The sequence below is a fragment of the Macaca mulatta genome, chromosome 14, assembly GCF_049350105.2.
Source record: "Macaca mulatta isolate MMU2019108-1 chromosome 14, T2T-MMU8v2.0, whole genome shotgun sequence".
In the NCBI taxonomy this organism is placed as follows: Eukaryota; Metazoa; Chordata; class Mammalia; order Primates; family Cercopithecidae; genus Macaca; species Macaca mulatta.
In genome coordinates this window covers 90,338,110-90,353,753 of record NC_133419.1, presented here as the reverse complement: position 1 = coordinate 90,353,753, position 15,644 = coordinate 90,338,110, and positions in this window count along the sequence as shown.

Here is a 15,644-nt window from a genome sequence, read left to right as displayed (position 1 = left end):
ACTAGTGTATAAAATAAGAAATAAGAGTTTGTGTTGAGGCATTCTGGTTGATTGCCTCAGCGGGTGATAATTAGGGTAGGAAGTAGTGTAGCTTTAAAGAGAATATATAATATTCTCTTTATATGTCATGTAGATAAAGTTGTGTGACTGTGAATGTTATAATTTAAAAAATCTGAGGGAAACAGTATAGCAATATAAAGCTTTTTTCGTGGTGGTGATTCATTGGACAGGTGATATTGGCTTGACAGGATTATAAGAGGAAGTAGTCAAGCTGTTAAGATTAGAAGGGGTGTTGTCAGCAGGTCAGAAAAGAAAATTAATGAGAAGTTGTATAAATTATCATTAAACTGGTTAAAATATAGTACGGTAACGAGGCTGATGAGTAGGCTGTAAGTAGTCATGTAAATTCAGATCAAAGTATTTTTAGAGAATCATGTCATTGGTAGCAGTATAATTGTTGGAATAATAATTTTTAGCATTGAAGTAAATTTATATTTTGTACAAAATCTAGGCTATATGTGTTGGAGATTGAAACTAGTAAGGCAAGGCCCACTGCGGCTTCACAGGCAGCGAATGCTTGGAGGATGATGGGTATTATGGATGCTAGATCAAAGAGGAGAAAAGTGATGGCTACCAGGAAAAATTTCATGGAAAAGCAGAGGCAGGAGGAGGTTATTGGGTAAAATCCACATTCATAGGGGCTGGATTTTTTCTATATAAATTTTAAGTTGTGGGAGTCAGAATATAATTATAAGTAGTCATAGGGCCAGTAGTGTGTCGGTTACTAGGGCTAGTGTCAGGTTAATTACTCTCTTTCAGATATTATCAAATCTGATTGGAAGTCAATGTACTGATTATACTAAGAGAGTAGGATCCTCATCAGTAGATAAAGATATATAAAAACAGCCATACTACATCTAGGAAATGTCAATACCAGGTGGTGGCTTCAAAGCCAAAGTGGTGTTTGGATGTAAAGTGGAATTTTAATTGGTGGAGGAGGCAGATAGTAAGACATGTTGACTCAATAATAACGTGAAGTCCATGAAAGCCTGTGGCTATAAAGAATTTTGAGCCACAGATTCCATCAGAAATAGGAAATGGGGCTTTGAAGCATTCTGAGATGATTTGTAGTAGGGTAAAGTAAATTCCTAAGGTAATTGTGATGAATAGTGCCTGAATTATCTGCTTTCAATTACCTTCTATTAGACTGTGGTGAGCTGAAGAAACTGAGACTCCTGATGCAAGTAATACGGATGTGTTTAGGAGGGGAACTTTTAAGGGGTTGAGGGGAAAAATGCCTGTTAGGGGTCAATGTCCTCCTAATTCTGAAATTGGGGCTAGACTAGAGTGGTAGAATGCCCAGAAGAAATCAGCAAAGAAGAATATTTCTGAGATAATAAATAGAATTATTCCATATATCAGAGTCCTTTTTGGACTATTGTTGTATGGTGGCCTTGAAATGTACTTTCACACATAATACCGTGTCATGATTGATAGTGTGTTGGTTAATACGCCTAGGGTTAAAAGAATAAGAAAGTTAAAGTTAAACCACCTGGTTAGACCAGATGTTGTTAGGAGAGATGAAACAGCTCCTGTTAGTAGTCACGGGCGGGGTTTAACTATATGATGGGTCATTATGTGTTGTCATGTAGATAAAGGCTTACTAGAAGTGTAAAGACATAAGCCTGAATAAGGGCTATGGTGAGTCCGAGAATGGTCAATAGGATCAGAAGAATGAGAGTGGCTGGAGCTGTGCAAAAATTAATAGTTGATAGTACTAGTGTGGCATCTCCAGTTGAATGTATTAGTAGGTGGCCAGCTATAATGTTGGCTGTTAATTGCACAGCTAATACCATTGGTTGAATGGATAGGATAATGGTTTTAATGATTACTAGTATGAGGATAAATAGCATAGGTGTGCCTTGTGGTAAAAAGTGAGCTAAGGAGTTTTTTTTTTTTTTTTTTTTTTTTTTTAAAGCGGAAGCCTGTAATTACTGTGCCTGCTCATAATGGGTTCGCTATAACTATATCTATATCTAGCTTCATTGATAATTGGGTAGGGTTGGTGTAAATGAATGGCATAGAAGCCTCAGTAGATTGGTTGAGACAATAAAGAGATTTTGGGACATCAATATAAGAGATCAGGTTTGTTCTCCAATGTTATGTGTAATTATCCTCTGTTTTAGTACAAGATGAACTAATCATTGTGGAATGGAAATTGATCGATTATTAATTAGATAATTGGAGGGTGAAAATAATATAGTGGGAAATAAAATGATTAATATTACTGCTGGTAGACCTAGAATTGTGGGGGTAGTAAAAGAGGTAAATAGATTTTCATTCATTTTTATTATCAGGGGGTTTTATGTTTTTGTGCCTTGATTATATGTGGTACAGGAGGTGTATAGTAAATGTAATTTGATAGCTTTAGCTGAATAAAGAAGATTAAAGTTATGATTATTGAGAGAATAACAGTAGATCATGTGGCAGTGTCTAGCTGAGGCATTCACTACAGAAAGGTGTAGGTCCTCTCAGTCTTTAACTTAAAAGGTTAATGCTAAGTAGCTTGACAGTGATGTTATAGTGTGGATGTGGATCAGGTTTCAAAGTATTTTAAGGAGGTTAGTTCTAGGACAGTTGGTATAAAATTGTGTTTTGATCCACAAATTTCTTAGCACGATCCATAGTAAAGGCCTGTTAGAGTAGCGGTCAAGGTAGTTTGATGTAGGTGTCCGGGAATTGCATTTTGAAGCCAAATGAGGGGATGGTTCATGAATGCGGGATGTATCCGGAGGAGACTGATATACAGTCGGGAATTTCTATTGGTAGGATTGTTCAGTTATCAACTTCTAGGAGTCGAAGTTCTCCTGGCTTTAGGTCTGTTGTTGGGACTATAATAAGAATCGAAGGCTAATTATTCACAGTCTGTATATTCATAGCATCAATATCATTGGTGGCCATTTGCTTTGACAGTAAAAGAAGTGTTAATCTCATCTGTTTGATACAGAATCTCTCATCTGTTTGACACAGAATACATAGGGATGGGAGGGCAATTAAGATCAAGATAATGGCAGACAGTTTCAATTTCTTGGGCATCTATGTTGTTAGTGTGAGTTAATTTTGTTGTGAGTATTAGGGAAATAATATATGGAACAAGGAAACTAATTAGGACAATAATTATAAGAGCGTGGTCATGGAAAGTAATTCTTCTATAATAGGGGAAGTAGCATCTTGAAGGCCTAATAGAACTGGATGAGCCATTAAATCATACAAAATCTAACCTATAATTTAACTTTGACAAAGTTATGTAAGGATTTAACTACTATCTTATGCAGAAAGTCATAGAGGTTATGGGACTGGCTGGAAACCAGTTTTTGGAAGTTTGATTCCTTCCCTTTTTGTCTAGAGTTTAACGTAGATTGGTTCTTTGAATGTGTGGTCCATGTGGTGGACAGCTGTAAAGTCATTCTAAATTAGGAGTTGATTATTCAATTGTTAGAACTTTTCGTTTAGAAGCAAAAGCTTCTCGGATTATAAAGACTGTTTATATAACTGCTGTTATTGAAATAAATGAGCCTACGGATGAGAGAATATTTCATGTGGTGAAGGAATCTGGGTAATCAGAGTAACGTCGAGGTCTATCGGATAGGCCAATCAGAGTAAAGTCGAGGTATATCAGATAGGCCAAAGAAGTGCTTCGGGAAAATGGTTAAATTTATACATGGCACAAGTATATATATGTAACAAACCTGCACGTTATGCACATGTACCCTAGAACTTAAAGAATAATAATAATAAAAAATAAATTAAAAAAAATTATACCTATAAATATAATGGTGAAGTGGATTTTAGCATAGGCTTGATTAAGTCTGTAACGTGAAAATAAGGAGAATCAGCGGACAAAGCCTCCTATGATGGCGAATACTGCTCCTATTGATAAGATATAGTAGAAATGGGCTACAAAGTAATATGTATCATGTCAGACAATATCTAGTGATGAATTAGGTAGTACAATGCTGGTTAGACCCCCTATTGTGAAAAAGAAAATGAATCCTAAGGCTCAGAGTATTGCAGGAGATCATGTGATGTTACCGCAGTGCAGTGTAGCTAACCGGCTAAAGACTTCTGACGCCAGTAGAGATAGCAATAATTACAGTGGCGGAGGTGAAACATGCTCGTGCGTCTACGTCTGTTCCTACTGTAAATATGTGATGGGCCCATATAATAAACTCTAGGAAGCTAATTGATATCATGGCTCATATTATGCCCACATACTCAAAGGGCTTCTTTTTTTCCAGAGTAATGCATTATGATATGGGAGATTATCCCGAAGCTTGGTAGGATAAGGATATAAACTTCAGGGTGACCAAAGAATCAGAATAAATGTTGATATAAGATAGGGCCACCCATGCCAGCGGGGTTAAAAAAAGTAATGTTAAAGTTACAGTCAGTTAATAGTATGGTAATGCTGGCGGCTAGGACTGGGAGAGAAAGGAGGAGAAGGACTGCCTTAATGAGAACTCATCAGACGAAGAGGGGTGTTTGATACTGGGATATGGCTGGGGGTTTTATGTTAAGTATTGTGGTAATAAAGTTAATGGCCCCTCGAATAGAAGAAACACCTACCTGCCAAGTGGAGTGAGAAGATGGTAAGATCCACAGAGGCCCCTGCATGTGTCAGGCTTCCTGCTAAAGGGAGATAAACTGCTCAGCCGGTTGCAGCGCTGGCTTCTACTGCTGAGGATGCAAGTAGCAGTAGGAAGGAGGGTGGGAGAAGTCGGAAGCTTATATTATTTATGCAGGGAAATGCCATATCGGGTGCACTAATTATCAGAGGGACTGGTCAGTTGCGGAAGCCTCCAATTATAATTGGTTTAACTATAAATGAATTATAACTATAAATGGTTATAATGAATGCGTGGGAGGTAACAACAACATTATAGATCTGATCATCTCCTAGCAGAGTTCCTGGTTGGCCTAATTCTGCTCGAATTAGAAGGCTTACCGCGGTGCCCACTATCGCTGCTCATGCACCAAATAGTAGATATCATGTTCCCATATCCTTGTGGTTAGTTGAAAACAATCAAGGATTGATGAACATGTGTGTGTGTGTGTGTGTGTGCGCGCGCGTTGGAGGGGGGCGGGGGTTGTAAAATGGCTTAGTAAGCATTAGACTATAAATCGAAAGACACAAGTCAAGACTTCTTTTTACCAGCCCTAAGGTGATTTCTCATGTTGAATTGCAAATTCAAAGGAGCAGCTTCAATCCTGCCTGGGCTTCTCCCGCCTTTTTCCCCCAGTGGGAAAAGTGGGTTGAAGCCAGTTGCTTAAGGAGTTTAGCTGATAAATAAATTTTCGTGGGTTTGAATTCTACCAATCTAGTAAGGGCTTAGTTTAATTCAAGTGGTTGATTTGCGTTCAATTGATGCAGAATAGAGTCTTGCAGTCCTTAGATCTGTTACAGAAATTGAGCGTAATTTATTTAGTTAGGGCTTTGAAGGCTCTTGGTCTTATTTAAACTAAATTTCTAGATGATATTTAGTATTAATGGAGACATGGGTAAGAGGAGGATGGAAAAAATGGTAAGTGGAGGGAGGAGTAGCGTGGGTTTTGCTTTTTTCCACTGTCATTTTATTTTCATGTTATTCAATGTGGGGAATATTGTCACTGAGATGGAATAAATTAAGCATATATAAAAGTATAGGTTGAGTAGAGTTATAATAGCAATAATGGTTGGGGCAATAAGACTATTGTTTTTTGTAGATTCTTGAATAATTAGTCATTAGGCTGGAAACCTGTTAATGGAGGTAAACTTCCTAGGGATAGTAGAATTAGTGGGATTATGGGTGTTAATCATGTTCATTTCTTTCAGGCATGAGACAGTGACAGGGAAGTGGTGCTGATATTCAGTTTGAGTGCTAGAAATGCTGTAATTATTAAATTAAGTAATCAGGTTTAGTATAGTAATATTTGGATTACAAATTAACACCGCTATTATTCAACCTATGTGAGTAATTGAGGAGTAGGCTAGAATTTTTTGTAGTTGTGTTTAAGTCCTCCCCAATGGCCCACTATAATGGATAGGAATGTGATAGATAGGAGGATGTTCGGGTTTATTGATGGAGAAATTTGAAACATAATTGAGAGAGGGGCTAGTTTTTGTCATGTGAGGAGAAGTATACCAGACATTAGGGAGGTTCCCTGAGTTACCTCTAGGACTCAAAAGTGAAAGGAGTTACTCCTAGTTTTATCACTAGGGCCATTATCATTATTAAGGAAGAAAACTGATTAATAATGTTTATTATTGTTCATTGCCCAGAGAACAGATTATTGAAGAGAACACCTATTATGAGAACTATAGATGTGATTGCTTGTGTAAGCAAATATTTGATGGCTGCTTCTGTAGAGTGGGGATTTATTTTGTTTTAATTAAAATCAGGGGAAAGAGCTAACATATTTATTTCCAAGCATGTTCAGATGAGAAATCAGTGTGAGCCTAGCATTGCGATAAGAGTTCCTGTGAAAATAGTGGTTCTAGAGTAGGTAGAACCATAAGAGGCGCTAGTCTTACTTTCTGCTCTATTCCTGAAACTTTTTAAACCCAACACTCATTAGTTCATAACCTGGAATCCAATGGAGGGAAACGGGTAAGATCATGAGCCATTTTAGAATATCTACGGTTAGATTGGCACAGGCTAGGAAATAAGATGGGAACTCTACTTCACATTACTCATTACACTATTCTGTGCTATGAAACATAACAGTTAAATTGAAAACAAGCATTCAAATTTGGCAGTAGGCTGTGTAAGAAAGGGGTACTAAGTCAGATATGGGAAGAAAAAAGGACATTAATCTTCTGCCTACTGAATTTAGACATTAGCATAGAAGAAAATGTTCTGTTAAATCTGCTATGAAAATGTTTTGAGGCCGGAAATGTTGGATTACAGCTGTAATCCCACTGCTTTGGGAGGTAAAGGCAGGAAGATGTTTTGAATCTAGGAGTTGGAGACCAGCCTGGGTGGCATAGGAAGGCCATGTCTCTACAAAAAATAGAAATAAATAAAAATAAACAAAAACAAAAACAAAAACAAAAAAACAGAATGGTAGTTCCTGCCAGTTGTTCTTTCTACTCAGGAGGCAGAGATGGAGGATGGCTTGACCCCAGGAAGTTGAGGCTGTTGTGAGCTAGGAGCCACCCACTGCACTATAGCCTGGGTGACACAGCCAGACCATGTCTCTAAGAAAATAAATAAGAAAAGAAAAAAAAGTCTTTCAAATCGAACATCTATGGTACTGTTTGCAATTGCTGCCTTCATTATTTCCTTAAGGAATATAATCTATTTGATTCTGATTTATTTTATAATAATAAATTTAATACATTCTTACATTTAAAGGCATAACACTTGTAGCATAAAAGCTATGGTAGCATAAAGGAAGACATGTTGAATTGTTGTGTTATTTGATTCTGATTTTTACAGGCTTCTATCATGTTAAAGTGTTCAACAACTGAATGCTTTATTCATGAGATAAATAAACCTCGAAATGTAGGCTGAAAATCAGATGGACAAACACAAAAGGAATTCTACATGTTTCTGTGGTTCTAGATAAGGCAATACATTGAAATATTTGAGGATTTATGGAGTTGGTGACATGAGACTGATTCCTGACTCCCTCCCCTACAAGAAACAGGACAGAAAAGAGATTGCTTACCCTTCATGTGTTCGTATATGAAGTTGGGACAATGGGATACATATTCTACATTTCCTGTTGGGATTATGGAAGGTGTGTTTAGGGAAATAGCAAAGTATGTGGTACATCAAAGCCCATGGAGTACATTGTTCCCTTCCTTATTCTAACATATTTATCTTAACAGAAATAAATAAGGGGTTTGAAGAGAATATGACTGGGGTTTCCAGAAGAATATCTAATAAACGGGGATTTCAAAGAAAGAAATTTAAAAGATTTTTTAAAAGTCTTGGACATTCAGAGTTCACAAAGCAAAATATAATTTATTATTAAATTAATGCATTTTCATTAGCATGGATAAAATTGTGCACAGGTTTCTCCATGTGAGCAAATAAAACAAAGTAGCAATTACAATTTCAATGGAATTATAACTGTTGAATTTTGAATAATATGCTATAATAGAATTTATTGAATTTTCATTAAAAAATTAACATTTCCAAAGTAAAATAAATTCAGGTTTCTATGCATATTGAGAAAGCAGAAATAGATCCCCAACTCCTGTATGAAAATTTTGTCATGAGTTATGAAACCCAGATGAGGAAGACAGTCTCTTACTGGTTCTCAAAATTAGAATGGTAAATCAATAGAAATCTTTGTTGTAGAGGAAGGTTTCAGATGCTAGAATGGAAACAGACTCTCAGGTCCGAAAAAGAGGCTTTTGTATTGAAAGGGGATGCAGTGGAAAATGAGGAAGTGTACAAAATTGGTTCGAGTGCTCTTTGTCCACATCATATATTGTTCTTGCCCATACACACATCTCTAATGCCCACACCCATCTCTAATCCCGCTTCTGGCTTGGTTAGGACTTTTAGATCCTACAAAATGTCAACTCTAAAGGGTCTTACATTCTCATATTTGTTTCATGGTTTGAAATTCGTGTAGGAAAATAAGTTGTTTCATTAATAAGGCCACAGTAGACAGAAATAGGTCTAGAATTGAGAGCTCCTGATTTCCAGGGCTCTAGACTTCATCTGCCTAAAGTTGACTGTTGTGATGAGTAAATTATGTGTTGCAAAAAGTTGTTGAAATTAAATTAGAAGTTACCCTTTTTCCTTTCTCTCCTTGCCCCAACTCTTTCCTGATACACATAGTCATCAGACCTTGTGATGGAATACCAGAGCCCCACCAGGAAGCCACTGAATCTCAGCAGAGAATGTCTGCAGGGTCCAGTCCATGAACGAAGGTCTCAAAGGCTTCCCACTCTTGAGTGCAGGGCTGAGCCTCCAGTACCCTCCATGCACCCGGGGCTGATCTCATCTCTGTGTGGACACTTGGATTACCTCAATGTATTGAGTCACAGAATGTATAACTCAGGGTTTTCAGTCTGTTGGTGGTCTTCACAGTAAACTTAGGAACATGGAATCTTATTTTCTCTTTCTTAAATTTATGCCATATAACCTCTTAATGATTTGCTCCATGTGTCAAGTTGGCTAGCTTTAACTACAAGGAGGGAAATGACAGCAGCAACTATTTTGTAGCATATACACACCTCCTTCTTATTCAATGAAATGCTAACCTAGGCCTGGCTGGGAAAGCAGTTTTCAGATGTAAATAAAAGTTCTAATTCTGGGACTAGGAAGTTTACCCCAGTAAGTCTGACTTTACCAGTGAAAGTCCTCTGAAGGAAGACTTAGACATTCCTTGGACAAGACTAAAGTGTGAAGGATCTCTATTGTTTCGGTTGCTCCCAAATGCCAGCTTTATTCCATGACCATTGGGATCCAAACAGCAGATTGTTTTTTCCTGATTGACTGTACCAGAGACCTTATACTTCCTGCATCAGCCCCCCAATTGAGTAACCCAATTCCATGTACTAAGTCCATATATGAATCTCCCTAAGTGTACATATATCTTAAGAGTTCTGCTTGACTGATATAAGGCTGATAGATATGTTTTCACAGTTCTGTCAGTCTTGACCATAAATCTTGTGAGTCACTGGCAAATAATTCCTCTGTGAGAAGATATTTGGGTGTCCCCTTCTGGAATCTTTTCCTTCTTTTGGAGTTTCATCTCACAAAACAAACTTTGGAATAGAAAAAAGCCTACATAGTCTTTCCCCATCATCTGGATTCTGTAATCGTGAATTTGCCCACATCCTAATAGATATTTATAATCCCAAAATCAATACTCATGGTACTTTTCTAGCCATTCTAGGATATTATGCACTATGTGGAGGAAAGTAGTTAAAAGAATAACTCGTGTTTTACCCACTAGATTGGCAAAACTTTTGAAAATTTGACAAGAGGCTAAATTATTATTTGGGGTTATTTGATTAATTAGTGAATACTCTTAGAGTGCTAAAAAACAAAAATGGAAATTTTACTTCCTTTTGGCCTACTCTGAGAATACCATGTAGATAAAGGAGGCTTTATGACTGGGTGATGTGGCTCATCTTGTATTATCATCGTTTGGGGAGGCTGAAGTCAGAGGATAACTTGAAGGCGGGAATTAGAGACGAGACTGGGCAACATAGCCATATCCTATCTCTAAGAAAATGAATAAATAAAAAATTAGCTATGTGCAATGGCATAAAACTCTAGTCCTTATTACTTTGAACGCTAAAGTGAGAGGATTACTTGAGCCCTGGAATTCAAGGCTGCAGTGAGCTAAGATTGTACCACTGCACACCACAAGGAGAACCTTTCTCTAGAATAAACATGAATTAATGTGCTCTTAGAGGAAAGCCTGTGCCATGGAAGAAACTCAAGAAACAGTATAAATCAATCTTAGTTAATTTCTGGCGTATGTTTACCCTGATAAGATTGATGATAGGTATGCCTCATTCAAGCAGTGGTTTTTACAATGATACTGTGATGCTAATTTAATCAGTGATGAAAAGGTGTGTACTAAATATTGCATAAACCTAATCAACTCTGTCTCCACCTTTCTTTTATTATTATTATTATTATTATTATTATTATTATACTTTAAGTTCCAGGGTACATGTGTATAACGTGCAGGTTTGTTACATATGTATACTTGTGCCATGTTGCTGTGCTGCACCCATCAACTCGTCAGCACCCAACTACTCGTCATTTACATCAGGTATAACTCCCAATGCAATCCCTCCCCCCTCCCCCCTCCCCATAATAGGCCCCAGTGTGTGATGTCCCCCTTCCCGAGTCCAAGTGATCTCATTGTTCAGTTCCCACCTATGAGTGAGAACATGTGGTGTTTGGTTTTCTGTTCTTGTGATAGTTTGCTAAGAATGATGGTTTCCAGCTGCATCCATGTCCCTACAAAGGACACAAACTCATCCTTTTTTATGGCTGCATAGTATTCCATGGTGTATATGTGCCACATTTTCTTAATCCAGTCTGTCACTGATGGACATTTGGGTTGATTCCAAGTCTTTGCTATTGTGAATAGTGCCGCAATGAACATACGTGTGCATGTGTCTTTATAGCAGCATGATTTATAATCCTTTGGGTATATCCCCAGTAATGGGATGGCTGGGTCATATGGTACATCTAGTTCTAGATCCTTGAGGAATCGCCATACTGTTTTCCATAATGGTTGAACTAGTTTACAATCCCACCAACAGTGTAAAAGTGTTCCTATTTCTCCACATCCTCTCCAGCACCTGTTGTTTCCTGACTTTTTAATGATTGCCATTCTAACTGGTGTGAGATGGTATCTCATTGTGGTTTTGATTTGCATTTCTCTGATGGCCAGTGATGATGAGCATTTTTTCATGTGTCTGTTGGCTGTATGAATGTCTTCTTTTGAGAAATATCTGTTCATATCCTTTGCCCACTTTTTGATGGGGTTGTTTGTTTTTTTCTTGTAAATTTGTTTGAGTTCTTTGTAGGTTCTGGATATTAGCCCTTTGTCAGATGAGTAGATTGCAAAAATTTCCTCCCATTCTGTAGGTTGCCTGTTCACTCTGATGGTAGTTTCTTTTGCTATGCTGAAGCTTTTTAGTTTAATGAGATCCCATTTGTCAATTTTGGCTTTTGCTGCCGTTGCTTTTGGTGTTTTAGACATGAAGTCTTTGCCCATGCCTATGTCCTGAATGGTACTACCTAGGTTTTCCTCTAGGGTTTTATGGTATTAGGTCTAACATTTAAGTCTCTAATCCATCTTGAATTAATTTTCGTATAAGGAGTAAGGAAAGGATCCAGTTTCAGCTTTCTACTTATGGCTAGCCAATTTTCCCAGCACCATTTATTAAATAGGGAATCCTTTCCCCATTTCTTGTTTCTCTCAGGTTTGTCAAAGATCAGATGGCTGTAGATGTGTGGTATGATTTCTGAGGACTCTGTTCTGTTCCATTGGTCTATATCTCTGTTTTGGTACCAGTACCATGCTGTTTTGGTTACTGTAGCCTTGTAGTATAGTTTGAAGTCAGGTAGTGTGATGCCTCCAGCTTTGTTCTTTTGACTTAGGATTGTCTTGGCAATGCAGGGTCTTTTTTTTTTGGTCCCATATGAACTTTAAAGCAGTTCTTTCCAATTCTGTGAAGAAACTCATTGGTAGCTTGATGGGGATGGCATTGAATCTATAAATAACCTTGGGCAGTATGGCCATTTTCACGATATTGATTCTTCCTATCCATGAGCATGGTATGTTCTTCCACTTGTTTGTGTCCTCTTTAATTTCACCGAGCAGTGGTTTGTAGTTCTCCTTGAAGAGGTCCTTTACATCCCTTGTAAGTTGGATTCCTAGGTATTTTCTTCTCTTTGAAGCAATTGTGAATGGAAGTTCATTCCTGATTTGGCTCTCTGTTTGTCTGTTACTGGTGTATAAGAATGCTTGTGATTTTTGCACATTAATTTTGTATCCTGAGACTTTGCTGAAGTTGCTTATCAGCTTAAGGAGATTTTGGGCTGAGACGATGGGGTTTTCTAAATATACAATCATGTCATCTGCAAACAGGGACAATTTGACTTCTTCTTTTCCTAACTGAATACCCTTGATTTCTTTCTCTTGCCTGATTGCCCTAGCCAGAACTTCCAACACTATGTTGAATAGGAGTGGTGAGAGAGGGCATCCCTGTCTTGTGCCAGTTTTCAAAGGGAATTTTTCCAGTTTTTGCCCATTCAATATGATATTGGCTGTGGGTTTGTCATAAATAGCTCTCATTATTTTGAGGTACGTTCCATCAATACCGAATTTATTGAGCGTTTTTAGCATGAAGGGCTGTTGAATTTTGTCAAAAGCCTTTTCTGCATCTATTGAGATAATCATGTGGTTCTTGTCTTTGGTTTTGTTTATATGCTGGATTATGTTTATTGATTTGCGAATGTTGAACCAGCCTTGCATCCCAGGGATGAAGCCCACTTGATCGTGGTGGATAAGCTTTTGGATGTGTTGCTGAATCTGGTTTGCCAGTATTTTATTGAGGATTTTTGCATCGATGTTCATCAGGGATATTGGTCTAAAATTCTCTTTTTTTGTTGTGTCTCTGCCAGGCTTTGGTATCAGGATGATGTTGGCCTCATAAAATGAGTTAGGGAGGATTCCCTCTTTTTCTATTGATTGGAATAGTTTCAGAAGGAATGGTACCAGCTCCTCCTTATACCTCTGGTAGAATTCAGCTGTGAATCCATCTGGTCCTGGACTTTTTTTCGTTGGTAGGCTATTAATTATTGCCTCAATTTCAGAGCCTGCTATTGGTCTATTCAGGGATTCAGCTTCTTTCTGGTTTAGTCTTGGAAGAGTGTAAGTGTCCAGGAAATTATCCATTTCTTCTAGATTTTCCAGTTTATTTGCGTAGACGTGTTTATAGTATTCTCTGATGATAGTTTGTATTTCTGTGGGGTCGGTGGTGATATCCCCTTTATCATTTTTTATTGCGTCTATTTGATTCTTCTCTCTTTTCTTCTTTATTAGTCTTGCTAGCGGTCTGTCAATTTTGTTGATCTTTTCAAAAAACCAACTCCTGTATTCATTGGTTTTTTGGAGGGTTTTTTGTGTCTCTATCTCCTTCAGTTCTGCTCTGATCTTAGTTATTTCTTGCCTTCTGCTAGCTTTGGAATGTGTTTGCTCTTGCTTCTCTAGTTCTTTTAATTGTGATGTTAGAGTGTCAATTTTAGATCTTTCCTGCTTTCTCTTGTGGGCATTTAGTGCTATAAATTTCCCTCTACACACTGCTTTAAATGTGTCCCAGAGATTCTGGTATGTTGTATCTTTGTTCTCATTGGTTTCAAAGAACATCTTTATTTCTGCCTTCATTTCGTGATGTACCCAGTAGTCATTCAGGAGCAGGTTGTTCAGTTTCCATGTAGTTGAGTGGTTTTGATTGAGTTTCTTAGTCCTGAGTTCTAGTTTGATTGCACTGTGGTCTGAGAGACAGTTTGTTATAATTTCTGTTCTTGTACATTTGCTGAGGAGTGCTTTACTTCCAATTACGTGGTCAATTTTGGAATAAGTGCGATGTGGTGCTGAGAAGAATGTATATTCTGTTGATTTGGGGTGGAGAGTTCTATAGATGTCTATTAGGTCTGCTTGCTGCAGAGATGAGTTCAATTCCTGGATATCCTTGTTAACTTTCTGTCTCATTGATCTGTCTAATGTTGACAGTGGAGTGTTGAAGTCTCCCATTATTATTGTATGGGAGTCTAAGTCTCTTTGTAAGTCTCTAAGGACTTGCTTTATGAATCTGGGTGCTCCTGTATTGGGTGCATATATATTTAGGATAGTTAGTTCTTCCTGTTGAATTGATCCCTTTACCATTATGTAATGGCCTTCTTTGTCTCTTTTGATCTTTGATGGTTTAAAGTCTGTTTTATCAGAGACTAGTATTGCAACCCCTGCTTTCTTTTGTTCTCCATTTGCTTGGTAAATCTTCCTCCATCCCTTTATTTTGAGCCTATGTATGTCTCTGCATGTGAGATGGGTCTCCTGAATACAGCAGACTGATGGGTCTTGACACTTTATCCAGTTTGCCAGTCTATGTCTTTTATTTGGAGCATTTAGTCCATTTACATTTAAGGTTAATATTGTTATGTGTGAACTTGATCCTGCCATTATGATATTAACTGGTTATTTTGCTCGTTAGTTGATGCAGTTTCTTCCTAGCCTCAACGGTCTTTACATTTTGGCATGTTTTTGCAATGGCTGGTACTGGTTGTTCCTTTCCATGTTGAGTGCTTCCTTCAGGGTCTCTTGTAAGGCAGGCCTAGTGGTGACAAAATCTCTAAGCATTTGCTTATCTGTAAAGGATTTTATTTCTCCTTCACTTATGAAACTTAGTTTGGCTGGATATGAAATTCTGGGTTTAAAATTCTTTTCTTTAAGAATGTTGAATATTGGCCCCCACTCTCTTCTGGCTTGGAGAGTTTCTGCCGAGAGATCTGCTGTTAGTGTGATGGGCTTCCCTTTGTGGGTAACCCGACCTTTCTCTCTGGCTGCCCTTAAGATTTTTTCCTTCATTTCAACTTTGGTGAATCTGGCAATTATGTGTCTTGGAGTTGCTCTTCTCGAGGAGTATCTTTGTGGCGTTCTCTGTATTTCCTGGATTTGAATGTTGGCCTGCCCTACTAGGTTGGGGAAGTTCTCCTGGATGATATCCTGAAGAGTGTTTTCCAACTTGGTTCCCTTTTCTCCCTCACTTTCAGGCACCCCAATCAGACGTAGATTTGGTCTTTTCACATAATCCCATACTTCTTGCAGGCTTTGTTCATTTCTTTTTCTTCTTTTTTCTTTTGGTTTCTCTTCTCGCTTCATTTCATTCATTTGATCCTCAATCGCTGATACTCTTTCTTCCAGTTGATCGAGTCGGTTACTGAAGCTTGTGCATTTGTCACGTATTTCTCGTGTCATGGTTTTCATCTCTTTCATTTCGTTTATGACCTTCTCTGCTTTAATTACTCTAGCCATCAATTCTTCCACTGTTTTTTCAAGATTTTTAGTTTCTTTGCGCTGGGTACGTAATTCCTCCTTTAGCTCTGAGA